Here is a 9,251-nt window from a genome sequence, read left to right as displayed (position 1 = left end):
AATGGCTACAACCTGTGGGATTCCCCAGGGATCAATTCCGAGACCACTATTATTCACTCTTTCACTTCATCGAACAGATAAGGCTGTCGATTAAAAAAACAAAACACATTTTTCTTGCTTAACTTAAAGCTAAAATCCTTTTCATGGCTCAGAGGATCGAGAAAAAGTGATTTCAACATCGACGGTGAGACTGTTCTTCGTCTTAATAAAAGGAACCCCGACCTAAAAATCATTTCTAGTTTAATCCATTTTGTAGAAACTTTATTTGAACGTACGCCGCCATTGTTATTTACGTCGCATTTTGAAAAATGAATCTCATAGTTATGCTAGGAACAACCAAATAAATAATAAAGGGCAAACTTGTCATTACAGTCGGGGTTCCTTTTAAGCATAATTCAATGTAATGTGAGAATCTTCCAAGCAGGTTGATAAACCTACTAAAAGAAGACAGTGACTTCATTCAAAAATCAAGAAAAGAGTCCTCGGGGAAGTCTTTAAAACCGATGTCGTCCTTCAAACTCAAGAACAAAGTGCCCATGAACTTAACCAAGTGCATGCTTTCCTATAATTTGATAACAACTTCCTAAAGACCACAATGACCTCGTCGGATCCTCGTCACAATGACTTCATCGCAACGTCCTCTCTTGTTTCCAATGTTTTCCTAAGAAACTCTCTGCTCGCCTTTTTTTTTTTAAATTATATATATATAACTATTTCTGGTAAACACTGCTTAAAAATGATGCTGTTGTGTTGGGTGTTGTTCACAGTGTATTTTTTTTTAATCTCACTTTTAATCTTAAATTTTGAATTCAGATATAATTTGACCACAATTCTTCCATTTACACTAATGGTCTTTTTCTTTTTTTACATAATAAAAAACTTTACATGACAATACATTATCAGTTTTTGATAATAAAAAAAATGCTAACTATACATGGCCATTTTTTTGATAGAAAAAAAATGCGTTATACATGGTCATTTTTTGATAGAAAAAAAAAGCTTACATGGTAATATATGGTGCAATTTATTTTTTTCATAGTAAAAGCCTTGGTCATTTTTTTTTATTAAAAAAAGGCCTTACTATATAGTAAGGTTTTTTGTTTTTAATTAATTGTCCATGTATAGTAACTTTTTTTTTTTTGAACAGCCATGTAAGGCATTTAAAAAAAAAAAAAAAACATGTATAGCAAGGTGTTTTATTTTAACGACCATGTATAGTAAAATGTTTTGTTTAACAAGCATGTATAGTAATTTTATTAATTTTTTTATGACCATGTATATGTAAAGCATGGCGTATTTTTTTTTTTTTTTTAAACAACCATGTAGTAAGGCTTTCTCTTTTTTTTACGGCCATGCCATTAGTAATTTTATTTTCCTGTTTTCTGGCTCACTTCTTGCTAAAGTTAAACAAAACAAGTCACTTATGAACTGAAAGCCTGACGTCAATCTACCAATCAAATTATTCCACTTGTTGCACACAAGCGCTACCCGCTGGCCTGTCATTAGGACTGCATATGTTTTGCCTTTCCCAACTAGCGCCACCCGGTGGCCAGTCACTGTCATGATGACTGCTTTGACTTCCCGTGGAAATTGTTGCTTTTCAGTCACGCCACAAAAATGAAAGTGATTCGCTTCAACAAAGTGTCTTGCATTGCACTTATTAGTTCATATATGTACAGCGATTTACACTTATATTAACATTAACCGAAAGAAGAATAAATAAATAAAGAGCAATTTACAACTAAAGAATAACTAAGATAGCAAATGTCTTTCCACCTTTGTTTTCATTGTTCAATATTTTCCCAAGTTGCCTCTTATTTATCTGCCCGTTTTGGAAAACGATCCCAAAAATTATTATTTTTTAAATACCACAACAACAAAAACAACTTATTAGATTTTCCTGTCAAAAAAAACATTTTATTATTATTATTATTATTGCAGATTTTCATTCATTGTCAGTATGCTCGGCAAACATGTACACACTGAAGAGTCCTCTCACAGATCACTAGCGCCCTCTGGTGGGAGGGAAAAAATATGATTATTTTTTCTTTAGTACACGCACTCGCACGAACACACACATATAAACATAGTCTCTCGGGTGGGAAACCCACGGTGGTCGGAAAGTAGTGACAAAAAGTTGCCAGAAGTGTGTGCATAGTTTGTACTTGCACTGCATGTACACAAAGTGCAATGTTGCCTCAGAGTGCAACATAGAACGTAGTCTTATTGCAACACAGAATATAAATCTGTATTTTTTTACAACCTGTGGAATTATTTTAAATCTGTTATCAAACTGCATTAATTGAACATAAAACGGCAACGATTCATCTGTTGACATTTACATTTTCCAATTTTCAGTTGACGTTTACATCATAATACAAGACTTGGTGGGTGGTCTATTTACCACCCAAACCGGCAAATTTAAACACAATTCTGGCATCTATTCAAGCTGTATTTTGATTTAAATGTCACACATCTTTCTATTTTATTATTAAAAAAACCTTCCAGTCACTCTCAGTCACATTTATGCTCTGTCGCCAACCAACCACCCCGCAGGATTTCCATCACAAATCAAAAGCAAAAAAAAAAAGAAAAAAAAAAGTAAACACGTCACCCAGCGGCCGGCATGCCGAGTTGATTTTCGCATGACATTACTGGACTGCAGGTTGCACCGCCACCATCACTTATGTTAAAGGTCATGCATATGCATGTAAAAAAAAAAGACTCACGGCTATTTCAATAAAGCTCATTAGCTGGCTGCACATAATGATTTCATTCTCTATAGAAAGCAGTTTGCGTATTTATCCAATATCTTTAATGCATTCCGTCCATCTTTTTTCTTTTTCTTTTTTTACCCCACTACTAGTGCTTACGGGCTACGGATAGAATAGGAAAATAAACATGAACAAACACGAAACTGCTGTGCTGTTCTAATAACATTATGCTTGAGCTGTTTTCAAAACAAAACAAAACAGAAAACCGTGACAGGCAGCAATCTGACCAGACTAAGTGCCACGCTGTCGCCATCTCGTGGTCAGTATAAGAAATGCTGTCAGGGACAACTTCTCGAGCGCGTTAGTGGGGGGGGGGGGGGATACGGAAACACGCCATAGCATCTAAATAAGAGCGAGAAAAGAAAAGATTATTCAAAATTAGGGGCGTCAGGCGATTATAATTTTTCATAATTAATGGCATGACTTCACTAGTTAACTCACGATTAATCACACATTTTATATCTGTTCGAAATGTACAATATTTTTTTCCTAGGTTTTTGAAAATACTCGACAAAAAAAAAAAAAAAAATTGCTAAACTAATAGAAAGAGTTCTAATAAATTTTTGACATCTATAGCCGTCAATGGCAGTGAATGTGTTTTAAAGGGATTTCCCCATATTGTTTCAGAATGCTGTGCAGCACTTCCTTCTAGGTTTGAATATTAAACTTGTATGAAATGGCCCATTCATAGACCAAATAATACATATCATCACCCTCTTAATTTATTAATTTTTTTGCCTAAATCATCTCCTTATGATGCTAATGGTTAATTTTTTTGTTTCCTGAAAAATCTGGGAAAAAAAGTGACTTAGCCGTTTTTTTTTAAGAAGGTGTCAAGGCGTTAGGGTTGCCAACTCCCTGAAAAATAAATAATGGACACCTCATCGACAAGGACCGCCAATCTGATTTTTAAAAAAAAAATTTTATTATAGGTGAAACATTTTTTTTTCTCATATTTTTGAATGATATGAACACATGTCAAAGTTGTTATCCAGAAATGTACTTTAATACAAACTAAAAAAATTAACTTACGAAAATGAATATCTCTCAAACAGAAACCTTTCATAGTTAAACTTAAAGGGATACTTGACTCATTGAGCCATTTTCAGCAGGAAATAGTTCAAATTGTGTCCCGAATGAATTTGATAACTTCATTATTTTTCCATGTACAAATATTTCCACTTGCTGTCGACTGAAGATGACATCACCTGAGCTGAGGAAGTCGGTAAAGACCAGTCATGGCTCACCTGTTTTCTGGGTTTGGTCAGCAAACTGAGCCATGATTGGTCGTTACCTACTTCCTCGGCACAGGTGATGTCATCTTCAGTAGACAGTAAGTGGGGAAAAATATTTTTAAAGGTATTTATTGTTCATGAAAAATAATTTAGTTATCAAATTCATTCGGGACAAAATTGTAACTATTTCCTGCTGAAAATGGCTCAATGAGTCAAGTATCCCTTAAACAATAAATAATAAGCAGAACATTCAACCCGTAACTTGTTAAAAGCTCAATGCCAAATGATGTGGAGACTATTTCTATTTATATATATTTGCCTATTTTCCCCATTTATATTTCAAATATTTCAAATATTTCGTCAGGTGTTCTGAGAGTCAACAATGTGCTGTCAGAGCAGGAGGTCCTCGGAATTTTACCGTAAGTTCTCACATAAAGGTAACTGTTATTCATAAATTCCATTGACATTTTGCGGACTATTTTTGACTCTCACGGTATTACGGGACAAAGTGCGTCCCTTGGCAACTCACGTACTTATTAGGGGGTGGGAATCTTTGAATGTCTCACGATTCGATTCCGATTTTTGGGTGTGCGATTCGATTCAGAATCGATTTTCGGTTTGGAGCGATTTTTTGATTCAAAATGATTCGATTGACAATGATTTTTGCTTCAATCTACAGATGTGCAAGGAATCGTAATGATCTACTCCAGTCCGACTCGCTAATGCTAATTAGTGCGCTACTCACGGCACTTTTATCACTCAAAAGAACGAGCTCCACGCTGAAAAAAAACCTCTTATTAGAATAACTTGATTGTGATTTTTTTTTTTTTTCCTAGGAGAGCTCAGTATTGTTCATTCGATTTGACATCATCATTGCTCTCCTTTTTAAAAAAATAAAAAAATAAAAATTAAGATTAAAGATTGTGACTTAACTTCTACTCTCTAATGTGGCTACAACTTAACAGTGTATCAGACCGCATGGAACCACACTGCCCCTAAGTGGCCAAATCGGGTACAACATGAACAGCACTCCCAATAAAGGCACACACAAACAAAGGGAAGACAGTACAAATTTTAAATAAAATCGATTTCGGGGCATTTCAAATTGATTCGGAATCGGAATAAATGAGAATCGCGATTCTTATGAGAATGGATTTTTTTTGGCACACCCCTAGTAATTATAGGTCTAAATACGGAACGATTCCGTATTCCAAGGGACGGTTGGCAACCCTACGCTGCGTCGGGTAGCTAGGAGAGGGTCCGAAACGCGTTACCGCAACCGCCGCGCAACTGTCCCATTTAGTTCCCCCGTAGCGCCTTAGGATGAAAACATTCTCACCATAACAAACATAAATAATTGTCAAATATTTATCCATTCCCGTGCCGACACAGCCTCATTATAATCACCTGAAACTAAACGACCCATTTATGTTTACGATTTTATTAACGTCTCACATCAGTGACTTCCTCAATGCAATCCGACCTGCAACACTGCAGCCTCTCGCCCAAAGCTGCTCATTGTACACATTATTAAAAGTGATCAACGTCTATTGAAATGGGAAAGGTGGTCGGCGTCAGCAATTATGAATCGCTGGCTCAAGACACCGCAAGATGTGAAGGGACTGTTGTTATTTTATAGCCCAGTAGCTCCACGTCCTCACAATCTCTCACCGCACAATATGTAGAGTGACTTTTCAGGCCTTGGCTTTTCTCGTTGGCCCAGGAGCCTCGGAGCACTTTATGCTAAGTTAATTTACCCAAATATATCCACGGCGTGGCCCGCTATTCAACATCAACAACTTTCTTAATGGAAACTTGCTGATCCATAAACGCTGGCGCTGCTGCAGACGTTTGCTGGGGGGCGCGAAAAAAAAAAAAGAAAAAAAAAATCCCACAGATCGATGAGGGGCATTTGCAAAGGAGTGTGTTTAATTAGAATAGCATCAGGGGTTTGTTGGTGTGTGTATGAAGGAAGTGGGGAGGGGGGCCCCTCCCCCCCACTATTTAAATAGGGTCACATCTGGGCCTCACCTTGCAAGTGTTATGCTATATTAAATGCCACTCATGTTAAGTGTGTTCTCTGATGTAGTCAACACATTCTATAAAGGTTAAATTGAAAAATGTCCCTTCAGCGGCATACAAGTATGATTGATCTCCCTCACGTAGGAAATATGTGTTTGCCAGACCTGGTTTTTGTTTTCTTTTTTTTCATTAGCAAAAAAAAAAAAGGTGCATATAATGTGTTATAATAAGGAGCGAGTGGATTAGAATTTAAGTGTCAGTCAATCGGGATTTCCAAAGGTCAACGACAAAGAAAGAATTTAGGCAGGCGGGAGGCGGGGCCACTGAGCTCACTCGCAACAGGCCCGCCGTCATTTGCGCTTGTGCGCTACATGCTAACCCGGAGCTGCTGTTCTGCGCCAAAATTATTATAGTTTGGGAATTTTGCATTTTATTTAGTTATGATTTCGTTTTGACTTTTTGGTTTTTAAATTTACTTTGTTTTAATTAGTTTTCAAGGTGGTTTTGTTAGTTTTTATTAGTTTTAGTATTAGTTTTAGTTTTAGAAAAAAAATGTGTATTACTTGTGCGCAATATGTAGAAAACACCATGAGAGCAACATCATCTGAAGGTGCTTTTCTTTTTTTTCTTTTAGAAAAAAAAATGAAGGTGCTTTTCTATTGGCTGCTGCTAGATGACGTCACTTTTGTGTGACACACTTTCAAACGTCCTCATTACGGTTAACATCCAAATAAATCGACTTGAAATCACATTTAAAATCATCCCCAAAGGCTCATGCATTAAATTAATTACCAAAGACTAAAACGAAGGACATTGTTACTATGATTATAGTTAATTTCAGTTAGTTTTTGTTGTATAAAAAGCATTTTCGTTTTTATTTTATCTCGTTAACTAAATTGTTTTTGGGAATTTTAGTTTTAGTTTTTTCGTTAGTTTTAGTTAACTAAAATAACCTTGTTCTGCGCTACTTTAAAAAAAGAAGAAGCTGTTTTTTTTTTTTTTTAAGAAGAATGCCAAAAGCTAATTTGATGAATTAATTCTGTAGTTTAAAAATGTCCCCTGCGCTACTGTGGAACGCTTTGTTACCGAGCGTGGACATTAATGTAGGTGCATTTTGGATTACCGAAACTCTGGCGCCGTTTTTGCTAACTGAAAAATTCCAATGGTGTCTGAAAGCTAAGCCCTTGCGCTTTACCGAAAAAGTACTGTCATTACGGTAATTTCAGTCCTCTCACAATACACGTTGCCACGTCCTGTTTGTATCTTATTGTTTGTTTTTTTACATTAATCTAAGTTTAGTTTGTTACATTACAGTCTCTCTGCGGAAAGAAAAAATCTCAGCTTTTATATACATTTGAACAAAAAGTGGCACGTCCATAATTATTCATAACTTTCTCCTCAAAATTCAATAGAAAAGCCTTTGTTAGCTATTACAGCAAATAAAACGCATCCTATATTCGCAGATTTTTTATTTTTTTTTTCATTTTTAGCAATGAGGTCTTCTTGTCATCATCTTTATTTCCCTCCACAGATTTTCAGCTGAATTCAAGTCTGGACTTTCTGGACGACTGCAAAACATTCATATTTTCGTCGGCGAACCATTTCTTAACCACTTTTGCTGTGTGTTTTGTCATGCTAAAATGTCCACGTATTCAAAATTTGCCGGGGGTATGAATAATTTCAGGCTTGGTCAGGTGCCTCTTTTTTTCCCCACAAATCCAAGGTGGCAACCCTAGCAGTGACGTGCAGTGAGCTCAAGGTTTGAGTAGGCAGGCGGTCGCAAATTGAGACGCACACAACCAATTACAAATCGGCGTATCGGCAGGCGAGTGCACAACGTATCTAGGGTGACCATATTTTCATTTTTAGAAAAAGAGGACACCCAGCCTGACCTCGAGATACAAGATGCCATACATTCAAACTATTTTAACATATGCCTCCTCTGAATGGGTAGAAAAAAACACAAAACATGACTCTTTTGAAGTCTTACTTTTTTTTTTTTGCTCCGCAATCTCGCAAAATCGTCTCAGGTGCGGCAGCTCAACACTTACACTCAGCTAAAGTTCTGCCTCACAACAAAAAACGGACAATTTCAAACCCGCCCGGAAGTCCGGAAGGAATGTAACAAAGTGAATATCTCCCTGTAAAACAGCCTAAATCCTCACAAAATCAAGCTAGCAATAGCAATAGCAATGCCAAACACAGCGAAACAGCCAATTAATAGAAGCACATCCACAAAGCCAATCTTTCCTTTTGCACATTTATTTTGTGAAAATTACGCATAATTCTTTGTCTCTTACTTTGCTGAAGATCCGGTAGCTATTCTTGAAAAGATGGCGATTTCCCTCAAAAGAAAGGCGTGAAAATAGTTTTATATTCTCCAGCTTTGCTATGCAATGTGCACAGGCTGCGTAGCGATCTGCCAATTTGCGTAAAGGACTTTTCTATCGGGAAACTGACTACGCATGCGCAAACAGACATCGCTAGCCGGGTGCCTTCAGGAGGGTAATTTTTGCTGCATTTTTGCCTGCAGGCCAGACGAAGTAATGAGTCATTTTAATTGAGGTATGAAAATCACCAAATGTTGTCACTTTTAAAGTATAGGCAGTGTAGGCTTTCTGAAATGAAAGAAATAATTAAAACAAATAGAAAAAGGCAAACAGTTTCAACTTTCATTTCCGCCTGGGGTAACAGTGCCTACCTTGCCTATATTGACCGCACGTCAGTGCACAGGTGGTCACACCAGAATTTAATTCCATTTAATTTGCCTACTGTATGTTTACAATACAGTATTATGAAATGCTATTTTTACCATTGAAATACATATTACATTTTTAATTGTTAAATAAAAAAATTAAAATGTCACCACTAAACAAGGTATTCTGATTAATATTGTGTTTGTGGAATATGAATTAAGCAGCAAAATACCACCTCAGGGAGCGGCCATTTTGTCACTTGCTTAAGAAGTGTGATGTCATTTTCAGTCGACAGCAAGTGACAAAATGGCCGCCCCCTGAGATGGATACAAATTGGTTGATTTTGCTGCTTAATTCATATTCCACGAACATAATATTATTGGAAACAACATTTTTGACTTCACTTTCCTTATAAGCTTGTTTAGAAATAAATAATATGAATATTCGATACAGAGTTGATTTGAAGATAAAACGAGGCTCAACTTGTTTGTGTGATTTCATAGGTTTTAATTTGTCCCAACACA

This window comes from Vanacampus margaritifer, chromosome 18, assembly GCF_051991255.1.
Source record: "Vanacampus margaritifer isolate UIUO_Vmar chromosome 18, RoL_Vmar_1.0, whole genome shotgun sequence".
In the NCBI taxonomy this organism is placed as follows: domain Eukaryota; kingdom Metazoa; phylum Chordata; class Actinopteri; order Syngnathiformes; family Syngnathidae; genus Vanacampus; species Vanacampus margaritifer.
Note: the sequence above shows the minus strand (reverse complement) of the source record.